The sequence below is a fragment of the Chlorocebus sabaeus genome, chromosome 25, assembly GCF_047675955.1.
Source record: "Chlorocebus sabaeus isolate Y175 chromosome 25, mChlSab1.0.hap1, whole genome shotgun sequence".
Taxonomy (NCBI): domain Eukaryota; kingdom Metazoa; phylum Chordata; class Mammalia; order Primates; family Cercopithecidae; genus Chlorocebus; species Chlorocebus sabaeus.
The window spans coordinates 58,818,223-58,835,707 of NC_132928.1; positions in this window are offsets into that span (position 1 = coordinate 58,818,223).

Genomic DNA, 17,485 nt, shown 5'->3' on the forward strand with positions numbered 1-17,485 from the left:
CATTTCATTATGATGTTAGAAAACTGAAATCTGGAAATGTAAGTCATTGGTTAAGAGAAGGTGGTTAATTAAAAGGATCGATAGGGGAACTAGGCACCTGAATCCCCAACCAGGGCTCCTCACTGCTCTGTTCCATGTCTTTCAAGAGACTGTGGAGTAAAAGAGTTGTCTGAAGGTTGTTTTTCCCATCTTCCCCTATAACCACAATAATAAACAAAAATTCACAATTATAATTTGTCTTTTCATGTGCCAGACACTGAGAAATATAATTTATATACATGATCACTTTATTAGTCCTGCTATAACTGCATACTGAGATATGATTAATTCCATTTCACAGATGATAAAACTAGGCTCATAGTGGTGGGAATCAAATAACCAACAGTTCCTGCCTCAAAAAGTTCACAATTTTGTGCAGGAGAAAAGAGTTCACAATTTTGTGCAGGAGAAAAATATTGGAAAGGTAATTCCACTTTTTTCTCAAAGTTTCATTAGGAGGTTTCTAAAGTGCCTTTGTTCACCACAATCAAAATCTAATTAACTATGTTACAATGATCCTGGTTTAAGGTAGAGGAGGAAGAGATCTTTCCTATCATCCTCATGGGGTTTCTTAAATTATTATAATTATTTTTAAGTTCCGGGATACATGTGCAGGATGTGCAGGTTTGTTACATAGGTAAACATGTGCCATGGTGGTTTGCTGCACCTAACAACCCATCAGCTAGATATTAAACCCAGCATGCATTAGCTCTTTTTTCCTAATGCTCTCTGCAACTCCCACCATCCCCCAACAGGCCCCTGTAAGTACTGTTCCCCTCTCTGTGTACATGTGTTCTCATTGTTCAGCTCCCACTTTTAAGTGAGAACAAGCAGTGTTTGGTTTTCTGTGCCTGTGTTAGTTTGCTGAGGATAATGACTTCCAGCTTCATCGTGTCCATGCAAAGGGCATGATTTCATTCCTTTTTATGGCTGCATAGTATTCCATGCTGTATATGTACCACATTTCTTTATCCAGTCTGTCACTGATAGGCATTTAGGTTGATCCCATATCTTTCCTATTGCAAATAGTGCTGCAATGAACATACACGTGCATGTATCTTTGTAACAGAATAATTTATATTCCTTTGAATATATACCCAGTAATGGAAGTGCGGGGTCAAATGTTATTTCTTGTTCTAAATCTTTGAGGAATCGCCACACTGTCTTCCAGAATGCTTGAACTAATTTACATTCCCACCAACAATGTAAAAGCATTCCTGTTTCTCCACAACCTCACCAGCATCTGTTTTTTCTTGACTTTCTAATCATTGCCATTCTAATTGGTGTGAGATGGTATCCCATTGTGGTTTTGATTTGCATTTCTCTAATAATAAGTGATGTTGAGCTTATTTTCATGTGTTTGTTGGCCGCATGTATGTCTTTTTTTGAGAAGTGTCTGTTCATATCCTTTGTCCACTTTTAAATGGGGTTGTTTGCTTTATTTCTTGTAAATTTACTTAAGTTCCTTGTAGATTCTAGATATTAGACCTTTGTCAGATGGATAGATTGTAAAAATTTTCTTCCATTCTGTAGGTAGTCTGTTCACTCTGATGATAGTTTCGTTTGCTGCGCAGAAGTTCTTTAATTTAATTAGATCCCATTTGTCAATTTTTGCTTTTGCTGCAATTGCTTTTGGTGATTTCCTCATAAAATCTTTGCCTATGCCTATTCCCTGAATGGTATTGCCTAAACTTTTTCTAGGGTTTTTATAGTTTTGGGTTTTACATTTAAGTCTTTAATCCATCTTGAGTTAATTTTTGTATAAGGTGTAAGGAAGAGATCCAGTTTCAGTTTTCTGCATATGGCTAACCAGCTCTCCCAGCACCATTTATTAAATAGGAAATCCTTTCCCCATTGCTTGTTTTTGTCAGGTTTGTCAAAGATCAGGTGATTGTAGATGTGTGGCTTTATTTCTGAGTTCTCTATTCTGTAACATTGGTCTACGTGCCTATTTTTGTACCAGTACCATGCTGTTTTGGTTACTGTAAAATCCTCAATAACATATTGGCAAACTGAATCCAGCAGCACATCAGAAAGCTTATCCACCACGACCAAGTTGCTTTCATCCCTGAGATGCAAGGGTGGTTCAACATATGCAAATCAATAAACATAATTCATCACATAAACAGAACTAAAGACAAAAAACACATGATTATCTCAATAGATGCATAAAAGGCCTTTGATAAAATTCAACATCCCTTCTTGTTAAAAACTTTCAATAAGCTAGATATTGAAGAAACACACCTCAAAATAATAAGAGCCATGTATGACAAACCCACAGCCCATATCATACTGAATGGGCAAAAGCTGGAGGCATTCCCTTTGAAAACTGGCACAAGACATGGATGCCCTCTCTTACCACTCCTATTCAACATAGTGTTGGAAGTTCTGGCAAGTCAATCAGGAAAGAGATAAAATAAAGGGTATTCAAATAGGAAGAGAGAACATCAAATTATCTTTGCTTGCAGATGACATGATCCTGTATCTAGAAAACCCCATCATCGCAGCCCTACAGCTTCTTATGCTGATAAGTGACTTCAGCAAAGTTTCAGGATACAAAATCAATGTGCAGAAATCACAAACATTCCTATACATCAATAACAGACAAGCAGAGAACCAAATCATGAATAAAATCCCATTCACAACTGCCACAAAGAGAGTAAAATACCTAGGAATACAGCTAACAAGGGAAGTGAAGAACCTCTTCCAGGAAAACTAAAAACCACTGCTCAAGGAAATCAGAGAGAACACAACCAGCTGGAAAAACATTCCATGCTTATGGATAGGAAGAATCAATATCGTAAAAATGGCCATACTACCCAAAGCAATTTATAGATTCAATGCTATTCCCATTAAACTGCCAATGACATTCTTCATAGAATTAGGAAAAACTATCTTAAAATTCATATGGAACCCAAAAAGAGCTCGCATAGCCAAGACAATCCTAAGCAAAAGGAACAAAGCTGGAGGCAGTCTCATTTTTTAAATTATTTTTGGCGTATTTCATGAAGCTGATGTGCACTCCTTACACTAACTGCGGCAGAAACTTTTATTCCTTCTTTCATGTATTTGCTATTTGTTATTCTGTCCCAGGTTACTGCACATACATGCACTAACCTGCAATGATTTAGCGCCTTAGACATGTTTGTTACTAGACAAATTAATGCAAGTAGGGTGATAAGTGGCACAGCAGTACTTTTAGAAGACAATTAGAGGGGAAAAAAGTAATTGATATTCTGGGGGTGCAGTATTAGGTTGTCTTTGGTGGCTTGAGTTTTATTTCTTTCTCCCATGCTGGGATTCAATTTCTGGGATTCCATGCAGAAATTGAATTCCTTCCATTTTCATGATACTGAAGTGAATACAATTGTATTTCCCCGGTACCTTGTTAGGAAAAATTTGGGTTGGCTAGTTGTGTTCATTCCAGTACACTGCCAGCATGGGCCCAGTTTGAACTCCCATGCAATTCCACTCTGTGTAGAAGGCTACTGTCACAAATGACACACATAAGGAATTTCACACATAAGGAAAATCTATTCCATGACCTTCTTTCTAATCATTTAAAACAAACTTTCTTCTCAGCACCACTGTTCCTGCGCTATCATCCATCTGTCCTCCGCTACTTGTTGTTAGCCAGCAGTGGAAGGGAGAAGTGGATTTGAAGAAGTCTTAATGGTAGCAACTCTGGTCACGGTCTTGGTGACTTACTGCTGTATTAAGACTCATAAAATAGCTGCCTAATACTTGATTTCTAAAAATCTCCTTTCCTCTGAAGTAAAATGGATAGAATAACAGTGCCCACCTTGTGAGCATGAAATTGGATAATACAATGCTAAGTATAGAGCATATCACACACTGGTACTGAATACACTTTAGCAATTACTTTGTAATTCCATCATAATTTCGCCATCCAATAGACAGCAGAGACTGGAGGCAAAGACTTGGGGCAGAAAAAAGTTTGAAGATAGTTACAAACCAGAGAAAGCCAAGATAGCACCGTGACAGCAGTTACAGACTATTCCTCTTTGCTTTATTGCCAAATCTGTCCTTGAAATGCCTACAGATCTTGGGTTTATGAGCAAAGCTTCAGTTATTCATAATTTGCAATCAAAATGTAGGCATTAAGACAAGGATAGAAAGGGATAGACCATCATCTTTTCATCTGCCTTTGTATACATGGACAGAGGAGAAGCAGGATACCGAGACAGGTCAAAGGGGTGAGGTGTATCTCTCCACGTGCACACCAACACTACTCTTTACAGCATTGCTGTTGGCCAACCAAAAGGCTGACATTTTTCTTTTCTTCAACTTGGGAAACGCTTGGCAGATAATAGCATACCATATGAATGGGAAAGATTGGATGTAAATTTGATCTTCAAAAGGTGGGGGGAGTGGATAACCTTGGGGGGAAAAATACAGTTTTCACATAACAGGTCCTTGCATTGACAGGAAGTGTCCTAGATAAAATGCACAGCCTATTTGTTAGAGAAGTGTGCTGATTCCTGATGGGAACAGATATAGATGTCATGTGATACAATAAACATCTGGCATTGTCAACTGAGGGCACGTGGTCTTGACCTCCAAGGTAAGCTTGGTCTTAGGTGAGGTTCTTCTCTGTTAAGGGGAAAATGTGATTCAGTCCATACACATTCCTTTCCATTTCTTATCAGAGATTCAAACAGGAGCTAATACAGTCCTTGGAACTATATTAGGATAATAAATAATCAGTGTTTGTGATGCCACCTTTGTGTCCCAGCAACAGCCATAGCATAATGAACTTGCACTTCTGGCTTCCCAGACATGCTCTTCCCAACTCTACAGGGAGAGAGACAATATGTGACAGGCTCACAAGAATTCTCACATTGGAGAATGAGAATTCTGCAAGTTAATGAAAGTTTTAATAAAGTTCATGGAAGTTTTAACTTGCAAAAATTTTTAACTTGCTTAAAAATTAAACTACTTAATATTCTAGAAACCAGTAGGTAAAAATCCCAGTATTCCTTTTCTTAAGCAATGTATTACATAATTAGCAGGTATATGGAAAGTTGGTGTATATGTGCTAGGAAAATATGGTTTAAGCAATCACTTCTTGGGTCAACCTGCTGCAAGTAATCTAAGGCAAACTATTTGGAAAAATGATGCCTTTGACTGCAATTGAAGCATATGAAAATTGTTGACTGGAAACTAAAGGTTAGTGAGCACAGCAACCTCAGACAGCAGAGTAAGATGCCCAGGCAGAGAAGGCAGATCTGGCATCCATGGTGACTCCTGGAACCATCTGCAGAAATGAAATTTGGAGGAAGGTGTGCCATTTACCACCAGCAGTGTTTCCCATCCACCTGGATATAAACCCTGGCCATCACCCTGAAATCTGACCAGAATTAGTAAGGGATATTTCATAGCCACAAAAGACTTGGACTCTGCAAAGTAAGGATGCTTATTAAAATGGTGTTTAGATTGGTGGAGCCATTGATAATTTCAGATGTTGGAATTTGTTCCAAAGGGAAACAGTGTAGCTGACATCAGGTGAAATATATAGATAAGGATAGTGAGAAGGGGATAGTGAGAAGGTTACCTCTGGAAATCTAAGCCTAGCCTTTGAGTTTCTCTTGGAGGATGAGCAGGGCTCAACCTTTCTTTTCTGTTGTTTAGATTGTTTGAAGTTGTAGTGCTTTGTCAGGAAAAGTCAAGTCTGGGAGGATGACAGCCTGTTGATTTCAGGGAAGAAGAAACAAGGAACTACCTTGCCTACCATGTGCTCAACATGTGCTTGGCAGTTTGTGTCCATTATTTCCTGTAATGATCACATGAATCTCATGCAGGTGGTATTAATATTAGCCCTATTTTATAGCTGCATAAACTGAGGTTTAAAAATAGAAGTAACTTGCCCAAGATTACCCTCCTATTTCATGGCAGAGCAGGGCTTTGAACTAACTCATGTCTATCTGACTTCAAAGTCTATTGCCTTCACAACGGCATTTTTACTTCCCTCTGTGATCATTTCCTAAGTGCTTACAATGGGTAAGGCAGTGTTGTAGATTTTATGTCTATCTCACAGAATATCCTCAACTTCCAGAGGGTAAAATAGAGGCTCAAAAGGGTGACATGTCTGTACTAAAAAAAATGGTACATATTACAGTCAGTGCTAGAATATTCTGTCTTTCTTGAGCCCTAACCTTCCTGAATTGAGAGTTGAACAAGAAGAAAGGGGAGTAATTAGCCCTCTTGCCCTGGGCCTGTACAATGACAGTAAACGTTTGCACAGCTCTTTATAGTTAACAAATCATTTTCACATACAGTTATTTCATCTAAGCCTTGATTAACTCCTGAAGAAAGTAGTGATATTCCTTTCACTTTCCAGATGAAAAGGTGGTTTGTAAAGATTAAGTGACTCTCTCTCTAACACTTAGTAAGCCAAGAAGGGCTGCATCTTTGGTCTTTTGACTATAGATCTCATTACCATTCCTTCAACATTCATTGTGTACTGCCTACATGTCAGCATTGTGATGAGGACTGGGAGCCGAGAGGTGAATAAGGCACCGTTCTGGCTTTTCAGGAGCTCATAGTATAATGGGAGATGCAGCTGAACAAACCAGATAATTCCAGTAGAATGTAGTAAGCCTTTACTCTTAGTTAATACAGCCATGGTATTCTGACAGGGAACTTGGGAATGAGGCCCACTTGGCAGAACTATTAAGGTACTCATAGTAGGACTGACTCCTTATTACAGTCTAGACTTTGTCAACAGCAGTATTTTTGTTATGTGTGTGAAAAGTAAAGGGTAACTAAGTTCCCACTGAAGTCAAGAGAGAATTGATTACTGGAGGGAGGGAAAGTTCTTTTCAGGGTTTCAAATATTTTCCTATTATTATCCCAAATGTCTTCCCAGTTTCATGATCAGTACATCATGCTTTTCTCTTCCACAGGTTCCTCTCAGAAACTGTTATTAAATATGTAGAAGGAAACACATGTCCTTGATGAAGTAAAAAAAAAAAAAAAAAAAAAAAAAAAGACTTTGGAAGTTGAAAATAATGGCAAATGGGGAATGATACAGTTTTGCACGGGTTCTAATAAAAAAAGTCTCAGAAGAGAAAAAAACAATATTTTCATAAAAATCCCTTTTGGAAAGCAGCCAAACAGGCTAGGTCAATTCTAGCTTGGAGGCAAGCCACTGTGACTATTCTGAGATTTCCAAGCAGGACAGCCACAGGGGTGAAGTGCAGCTGGAAGAGAGGGAGCCAAAAGTTTCATCAGCAAAGACTTCATCTTGACTTGTTTTGCAAAGAAACAAAGATGGGGAGGTCTTTGCTCTTCCTCAGGGATGTGTTGAATATTCAAAAATATTAATTTTGGAGCAACAGTGCCTACAATTTTGGAAACAAGCTAAGTCAGAGCTATGGTTGATTCAATTGGCAGAAAGCTCCTCTGAATCTCCTGAGGATGCCCATTCTAAGTCCCCACGGCCCTTCAACAAGAAACCAAAACGACACAACATACAGACCAGGAAGTCTCCAGATGGACTACAATCTCTGGGCACCCCCAAATGTCCAACGCAAACCATAATCCAGCATTTAAGATGAGCCCAGAATTTTTAATAATTGCAAGGGAAATAGCTTAATTTGACAATCCACCAAGTGCTGCAAGTATAGGTAGGGTGTTTTCAGCCTTACAGATGGCCCTTCCAGAATACAGGGCCAGTTCTACACAACAGTGTCCCTAGCATTTTTATGCACTTTGATGCCCTTGTTCTCTACCTCCAGATACTAGGTTTAATCCTATTCTGCAGCACCCCACTCTGAATCATCATCACCAGACAGCTTCCTCTTTTGTACTCCCAACTGAAGGCTTGACTGTACAACTCCCTTGGTACTTTCTGCTAAGTAGCTGTTTATTTGAATGCATAAAAGTGTAAACAGAAACAGAGGTTCTATGTGTTCTTTCTCCTAGAAGTATTCATATTATTAACTTTAGAATTAATGAATTAATTGAAGAGAATTATTAATTAATGGGGGGACTTTTAGGAACCAGGAAGGATTGGAGAGGCTATCAGAGGGTACCTCTGTTGTAAGACAGAGATAGTGACTGTTTAGATCAATTTCTGAGTAATTTCAGCTCTGTTTCCAGGAATATACTTAAGAAAATATTTTGGTCACCCATGGTAGGAATTTTTTTGAGACAGGGTTTTGCTCTGTCGCACCAGCTGGAGTGCAGTGGTGCAATCTTGGCTCACTGTAACATCTGCCTCCCAGATTCAAGCGATTCTCCTGCCTCAGCCTACCGAATAGCTGGGATTACAGGCACCCACCACCATGCCTGGCTAATTTTTGTATTTTTAGTAGACATAGGGTTTCACCATGTTGGCCAGGCTGGTCTTGAACTCCTGACCTCAGGTGATTCACCTGCCTCAGCCTCCCACATGGTAGGATTTTAACTTATGGAGTTCCATCACAAAAGGAAACAAAAAAATTGTTCATGTTTTGTATTTTCTTCCAGTCCTAGGTTGCAGGAATCAACATTGTAAAAATTTCAAAAATTTTCACAAATTGATTTGTAAATTTGATGGACAGAGCTATGGATAGACATATGATAAGTATAAAAGTAAAATGTTAATGGCAGAATCAAAGTGATGAATATGAATGTGTTCACTATAAAATTCTGTCCACTTTTTCATATGTTGAAAGTTTTTATAATAAAATGTTAGGAGAAAATATGTTACTGTTATAACAATAATTATAGAAAAGTATTTGTTTCTCAATATTGATACTTATTTTACAATAATTTATTTTAAATTGGAATTACTGAGTCAAATGTATGAGTATTTCAAGGGTTTTAATATTTATTATAAAATGTTTTCCCAAACATTTGTTTCAAGTTATGCTTCCCCCAGTAGAGTAGACTGTTGGGAGAGCATTTCTTAAAAATATAAACAACTTTATTGTTACAACTGGCACACAGTGAAATTTACAAATCTGAAATGTACAGCTCAGCAAGTTTGTATAAAGGCATGTACCTGTGTAACCAACACCACTAACAAGATACAGACAGTTTCCATCACTGTAGAGGGTAGAGAATGCCCTCATGTTTCTTACCAGCTGTTCCCTATCCACCCCACCTCAGCCAACAATTCTGCTAATTTCTTTTTACCAAGATTAGGCTGATATTTTCTAGAGTTTCATGTCAATTAAGTGATACAGTGTATACTATTCTGAGTCTGTCTTCCTTTTCTTGGTATGTTTTAAGGATTCTTCCATGTTATTTCATGTTTTTGTAGTACGTTGTTCCTTTTTATTGCTGAATAGTATTTCATTGTATAGATAAACTATAATCTGTTTATTAATTCTCTTGCTGATGAACAAGAGATAGCTTTTAAATTTTTTAAATATTACAATTCTGTGTATCCTGATTCCATTCATATAAAAAAGTAATTGTGTGCATTAGACCAAGATCTTTGAAGTCAATGGCTGTGCACAAATAAATGGATAATGTGTAGAGTTTTAGGCATCTGTCAGGTCAGAGGAAAGATACCTGCAGGAAGGTGAAACTGCAGGCACCTGGTATTACCTAGAGGTTGGAGCTCCACAGACACAGAAATAGAACTTTAAAGTTGTTCTTTTTCTACAATGTATTTCTCTTTAAAAAAATAAATGATCTATAAGAAAAGACCCAATATATTATGGCCAATTTCTATTTTCCTTTTTTTAAATAAATAAAAGAATCTTTAGTATGTATTTGCTTAACATTTATCCTGGATACGGCACAAGCTTCTTTTATTGCAGCTAATGGGAATATTTACTCATGAATTGAAACTTCCTATGTTAATTATATTATATTGTTTCCTTTTTGGCATATGTTTGGAACAGCATATGAAAATTTCCCATGAGAAAAACATTTATTTTGTCTTCTTTTTAAACATTTTTACTACAACTTAACCAGTAATGCGTTCTATTTTTAATTTTCATAAAATTAGTTTATATAATAAATGAAAAGCATCCGGTCAAAATTACAAAAGGGTATCTTAGAATTTTAGGAGTAGAAGGGACCCTTGAAGTCATTTTGCTTAAATTTCTTACTGTGCAATTAAAGAAAGTGAGGCCCAGAGAGATTACATGAATTGTGGAAAGTCCCACAGCTAGCTGCATGAGACCTGGGGCCCAACCTTTGGCCTGCGGGGGCCCAGTCCATTTTCTATTGGTACTCCATTACTTTGCCTCTCTGTGGGCTGATGCCAGGTGGTCTTATCTAACCCAGGTCCTGAGGATCATGGACTGTTTTCAAGTGCAGAGGGAATTCATCAAGATCAAAGTGAAAGTGTCTCCCCACCTCCTTCTCTGACTGTGCAGCCCACTTACCTTCTAGCCCTGAGGCTACAAAGTCACAGCCTCCCTGTATTTTGCTGTATGTGCATGTCTCAAATGTTGGGCCATTCCAAAAGTCTAGCTTCAAACTTTAGTTGCATTACAAGAATGCATCAAGCTCAACACCTATGAAGCTTTAATAATTTTTAATTTTTATTTTTGAAAACTTTATGGTCTTATAACAGCTCCAATTATTCAGAATGTCCATCATCAAAGGCAACAAAAAAAGAGGAATGTATGAAATATCCAACTCATAGCAATAAATTCAAACTTAACTATTAGGCCCATCTTGCATCACTATAAAGAAATACCTGCGACTGGGTAATTTATAAAGAAAAGAAATTTAATTAACTCATGATTCTACAGGCTGCGCAAGCATGGTGCTGGCATCTGCTCGGCTTCTGGGAAGGCCTCAGATAACCTTTTCTCCTTGAATGTGAAGGGAGGGCAAGCGTATCACATGGCCAAAGCAGAAGGAAGAGCAAGAATGGAGCAAGTGAACACACTTTAAACCACTAGATCTCCTGAGAGGCTCACTTACTACTACTTTTAGGACAGCACCAAACCATGAGGGATACCCACTCCCATGACCCCAAACACCTCCCGTTAGGCCCCATTCCCAACACTGGGTATTACATCTCAACATGAGAGTTGGAGGGGACATCCAAAATATATAAATGACACTTTCAGAAATAAATAACTTCCCAAATGAAAAAAAAAGAAGTGACAGAATTTGGAAAAGGCAAAGGCTGGTTTCTGTATTAAATAACCATAAAGCAGGAAGGTGAATGATTGTGTTCACACAAAGCTTTGGTTCAGACTCAACCTTTAGGTGAAGCAAGGTAACCGCAAATGGAGAAATCTTGAGTACGAGACCTCCTTAGCATCCTATGGCACTGAGGTGTCCCTAGCTTTATGCCTTGCAATGTTCTTGGCTAAAGGCTTAGAAACACCTTTTTGATAGTGGAAGAGAAGAGTTTGATGTAAACTCACAGTCCGCTACCTGTTAGACTCTTTAGTAGGGTAGTGGTTCTCAAAGTTGTTCAGGCAGGTAACCAGAAGATGTGATGCTCTGTGTAAAGAAAGAGCCACAGAGCACTAACTGATTTCATTCCACCAAACACACGGAATTCTTACCAGCAGAAAATATGACTCTGCTGTATGTAAACAATGTGAAATAATAGAATCATAGCCACAAGGACACTATCCACAAAAAAGCACAGCATCACACTAAGCACCTTTGGCTACTTACAAGTGCTTTCTGTTTTTCCAAAGAGCAAAGCCTAAGGCAAACTGAAAAGAAGCGATTCTATTTGCCCTATTTTTTTGTCTCCAGTGATCTGTGAAAACAGACCCATTATTTTAGCAGCTGGACAATTCCACCCAATACTCTGTTGGAAAACACTTTGAGAGCCACTATTTTAGAAAAAAAAAAAAAATTCTCCTCAAAGGGTCCTGGATTCTTCTTTTTTCTTCTTCTTTATTACTTCCATCCTCCATTTCAAGCACACAACACGCTAAGGCTCTTTCTAAAACTTCCTTTGTAAAAAATAATTATTATCGTTATTCAATAAATGTCTTCACAATGAGATGTACATAATATTAAGGCAAAATGTTTGATCATATGCAAGGATATTTACTTGTTTAATAAAAAGAATAAATAGTAGTAAGTTAAATAAATGAAGCTCTAATTATAGGCATCAATTAGCAAGGTAAGGAGCTCAAACTTCAGCCAGTGAGGACAGGGAAAGACAAGAGCACTGAGCTCTCATAAGAATGAAAGGCGACAGGTTGGGCGTGGTGGCCCACACCTGTAATCCCAACACTTTGGGAGGCCAAGGTGGGTGGATCACCTGAGGTCAGGAGTTCGAGATCAACCTGGCCAACATGGTGAAACCCCATCTCTACTAAAAATACAAAAATTAGCCAGGCATGGTGGCAGATGTCTGTAATCCCCGCTACTTGGGAGGCTAAGGCAGGAGAATCGCTCGAACCTGGGAGGCAGAGGCTGCAGTGAGCCAAGATCGTGTCATTGTACTCCAACCTGGGTGACAAGAGCAAGAATCCATCTCAGAGAAAAAAAAAAAAAAAAATTTAAGGTGACATTGCACATTCAAGGAAGAAATGGCTGAGTTCTGAAGAGTGCAAAACTACGTAAGGAGAAGGAAGAAGCAGTAGAAAAAACTGTTTTATCTTAACGTGACTTTCTTAAGTTTGTATTTCCTCATTTGGATGTAGTATTGATTAATAAAGGATTATCTGAAGTTTGGGTTATTGCTGAAGTTCTAATTTTCTCCACCTAAAATTAGGGTATCACTGCCCATTTTTCTATATTCTAAGCGCTTGGATTTATTTTTTAATTAGCATTATGTTTTCATTTTTTCATATTTATTTCATCTTGAAATAATTCAACTCATAAAAACATACAAAATAGTAGTGTTTTTTTCAGCCTACACTTTGCACAGCTTTTCCAGATGTTGCATCTTATCTAAGCATAGTACAATGATCAAAACCCCAAAATAAAAACATTGATACAATGCTATTAAGTTAATCTACAGTCATACTTTATTCAAATTTTACCAGTTGTCCCACTAATGTTCTTTTTCTTGTACAGGATTCATTTAGTTGCCATGTCTTCTTAGCCTCATCTAATCTGGAACTGTTCCTCAATCTTTCGTCGTCTTTCATGACCTTGAAACTTTCATTGAGTCCCTCAATTTGTTTTGTCTGATGTTTTCTCATGATTAATTCAAGATATTTATTTTTGGCAAGGATACCGTGAAAGAGATCTCGCCCCCTTCTTAGTACCTTCATATTAGGAGATGTCAGATACTGATATGTCTCATTACTGGTGAGAGTAACTTCGATGCCATGGTTAAGGTGGCAACTTTGATTTCTAAACTGTTGTTACTCTTTTTCTCCTTGCAATGAGCAAATACCTTGTGGAGATATACTTTGAGAAAATGCAAATATCCTGTTTTTTGTCATACTTTTGTTCATTAATTTTTGTATCCAATATGATTCTTGCTTGCAACAGTTATTACAGTGGTGTTTGACAAATGGTGATGTTCTATATGGTTCATTCTTTCTACATTTCTCCCCTCCTCCCTTTTCCTCTTCTCACCTCTCTCCTATTCTTCCTTCCTTTTTGTTCAAATTGTCCCAATTTAGCCATTGGGTATTTCTTCAAGTCGGTTTCCATATCTTCTCAATATATCTCTATCATTTTTCAGCACTTCCTTAATCCCCGGCACCACAGAATATTATAGATTCTTCCTGTCCTTTCTTTGACCCAGCCCTGGAATCATCTGTTTTTCCAAGGAACCCTGGCTTCTTTTACTGAACAGTATTATTTAGAAACTAAAATCTTGGTGCTTTTTATGTTAATTCTATTAAGTATCATTGCTTCTAGGCCTTTCCCCCAGAGAAAGCTAGGAAATATATGTATGTACATACATACACATGCACATGTCTGTATTTCTTTCTATCTGTCATCTATCTAGCTATTTAGCTATCATCTATCTATCTGTCTATCCAATCTACTTATTATCTATCACCTGTTAAAGACCATGAGTTCATACTGATATCTCCAATGTGAATCCAATACCATAGGTTTTTTTTTTTTTTTTTTCTCTTAACCTAGATTTCTCTTCTTCCTTATTTGTAACTCTTTTTTCTGACAGGGAGAGATCTGACTCTCATTGTCCACAACATATTTTCATATTTGTTCAATCCCCACAAAACACATAGAGTAGCTTCAGAACTGCTAAAACATACCACAGTGCAAACCAAGTTTATTAGCTAGAGCACATGTGTGCTACATCCTTTTTGTGCTTAGTCTTATACCGTATACTCAAAATCTGTTTCCCAAAGTTACTTAGGATAACTGTGTTCTTCCCCAACTCCTTCATTGTGGCTTGGTTATTCATTTGTTATATGGTTAGGTTTATTTGTTACTATTTGTATTACATTTTGGGTTGACCTCCACACCTCAGTTGATTTAGTTGTTTATTTATTTGGGGGCTATGTGAAACACTACCATGTTGCTAAACACCCGAACTAAGCAAAAGGATATATCCAGAGAAATTAGACTGATGGCTTATAATTAATATGCTTTATGTATTCATTTACTTATTTATTTATATGTTTTCTGGTTACTATTTCAGCCCCACATTCATAGTTAACATTTTTCCTTTTCTGTCACTCTCTTGGGTAGTTTAGTGAAGGGAACTCTAGATATAGGTGATGTTAAAGATAGATATATAGAGATATGCACAAGGATTTATACAGGCACATATTTATACATTAATAGAAATCACTTCCTGCTTCAAAATGATTTTACTCAACAATCTATATTCCAAAACAATACTTCCACAGCACTCCTGCCTGAGGTGAAGTCATTCAGAAACTCTGTTGATAGAAGTATAGCAGAGGCTGCTGAGGAGTTTGAAGAGAACTCTGCCCTGACCCTCCTCCTCCACAAAACATAAGGACGCATGGCCAGCTGTGTGATCTTTTCCCCTTGCTGATTTTCTATGTCCTCCTTGAAGCTTTTGGCTGTTCTGAGCACCCTCCTTTTTTTTTTTTTTTTTTTTTTCTGGCTCTTGCAAAACCTTGTATACATGGCTGCCTTTTCTGTTTTTTCTTCTTCTGTCGCTAATATTCCAAATTATTGTTCTCTATCAGAGAGTATCTTAACTACTTTTGGTGCCACAAAATCTGAGAAAAATGTACAACACATGCAAGATCGAAAATCAAAATTTGGGCTGTCTTTTTTTATACATAGCTACTCTGGCTCTTTCCTTTCCCTCCAAACTACTGCTGAACATTTCCCCAAACTAGCTGGAACACATGGTTCAAAGCAAATCATAAACTAATTAGTGAGCAGAAAATCCTCCCCAGTGCCCTCTTGACCACAGGTACAGAGCTGCACTGAAAGGTCATGAGGCAGTAGAAACCTCAGAAGAGGGCTGGTGCATGGGCATGCTGGGTGAAGAGCCTGCTCTGGCTGGAGAGTTAAACCATTCCAGACCAGCCAGGTTGTAAGTCTCACAAATGCGTCCTTTCTTTTGTGTATCACACAAATCATGGTATTAAATTTACTTTTATATGAATATCACAGAATATAAAGAAATCAAAGTAAAACAAAGAATTATGAACTTCAGATGATTTTTTTCTACAACAAAAATTATTATTCACGCTTCAACAAATCTCTAAAATTGGCGCACAATCTTCTGAGAAGCATTGTTAAGTTGGAGTATTATACTGGAAAACTGTATTTAATATTTGACAGGATCTAATGATTCTCTACTATGATATATGAGGAAAACAATTCACCCAAGATTTTTGCTAATTATGTTACTTTTACAGTTTCAAAATGTAAGTCATTTTTTCCTATTATCTGGCTTCAGTTTCATAGTTGTGTAATTCTAACTCTGTACTTAAATAAAGTCACTAATTTCCACCAGTTCTTGTGTCACGGCTTCTCTGTTCCTGGCATCTTGGTGGCTAGATTTTGTCAAGAAGTGTGTTTTGAGATGTGCTAATGAGACCTGTCTTCTGAGTTCTTATAAGCTTGAAAGCAGGTGTTGTGTTTTGTTTTGTTTTGTTTTCGACAGAGTCTTGCTGTGTCAACCAGGCTGGGGTGCGGCGGTGTGATCTTGGCTCACTGCAACCTCTGCTGCTGGCATCAAATGATACTTCTACCTCAGCCTCCTGAGCAGCTGGGATTACAGGTACCTACCACCATGCCCTGTTAATTTTTGTATTTTCAGTAGAGACAGGATTTTGCCATGTTGGCCAGGTTGGTCTCACACCCTTGACCTCAACTGATCAGCCCGCCTTGGCCTCCCAAAGTACTGAGATTACAGGCATGAGCCACCATGCCCAGTCAGCAAGTGTCTCTTGACCTGGACAATGCTTCATCTAGCAATCATATATTTTGGTTTCACTTTCCTCTTTTAGATATTGTTCCACTGTCTTCTGGTATTGACCACTGCAGTGGTTAAGTCTGACACCAGTTTGGTTTTTCCTTCTTATAAAAGACTTGCACGTCTGTTTTGTTTTAGGGCCTGACTGATTCGATACACTTTCTCTTTGAAGTTCAGTAACTTTACTAAGATATTTTCCCAAGTTTATACCCTGTGCCAGTTTCTCCTGGGGTACAGTTTGTCCTTATGTCCAACACACCTTGCTCCTCAACTTGCATCCTCTCAGACCACTTTTCATTCCAATCTTTTCTGTAGTAGCCAACTTGATAAGCTGTGACCGGACAGTATCTTGCCTCAAATAATACTCAAATCCATCTCTTTCTGTCCAGGGCGTTGCCAATGTAGGGATTTGAGATTCCTGGGGGGACCCTATAGACTCCTCTTCATGTGCAACTTTGGAAGTACAAGGGGGTTAACTTTGTGCAAGGTGGTACCCTTGATTCCAGGGGGGAAATAGAAAGAGGTGTTGCCCATTTCTCCTTTTGAGGAGTGCAGGGTGCCACAGCAAGGCCTGACTTGGGAAGCACTGATGTTTGTATCCCCTTCCCTCTTATGCTCTTCCCAGTTCTTCTCTTCTAATGCCTGGTATTACTTCCCAAAATAACTACCTGAACATAATACCTTGTCTCAGGCTAGGAAGAACAATTATTTCTAAAATGTCCTTAGATCATAGGTTTGTAACTTATTTCACTTTTTCTCCTCTGTAAATGTTCCCCTATCTTCACTTTTTTTTCCATTTTATTTATTGAGCTTGCCTCAAGCCTACTCCGGGTTTCCAAACAGATTTTCTCAGTCCAACACGACATAAATCTCTGTGATTATTTCATTTTTCTCTTTGATATCTTTCTGGCACTTTGCCAGTCTATTTTTCATTACTTTTAATAGGTTATTGTCTCCTCTTTGATTCCTCGTTTCTCCTATTGGTAAGTTTTTAAAACTTTCAAGGGATCACAGTGTATGGAAGGGTAATTAATTGTGTGATGTATGTTCTTCACCTGCTTTTTGCTTATGTTCATGTCTTATCTATGCATTGTCTCTATGTGAGTTTTTTCCTACATATCTGTCATTTTTAACGGGTCAACAATTTGCTGGAGTACAGTG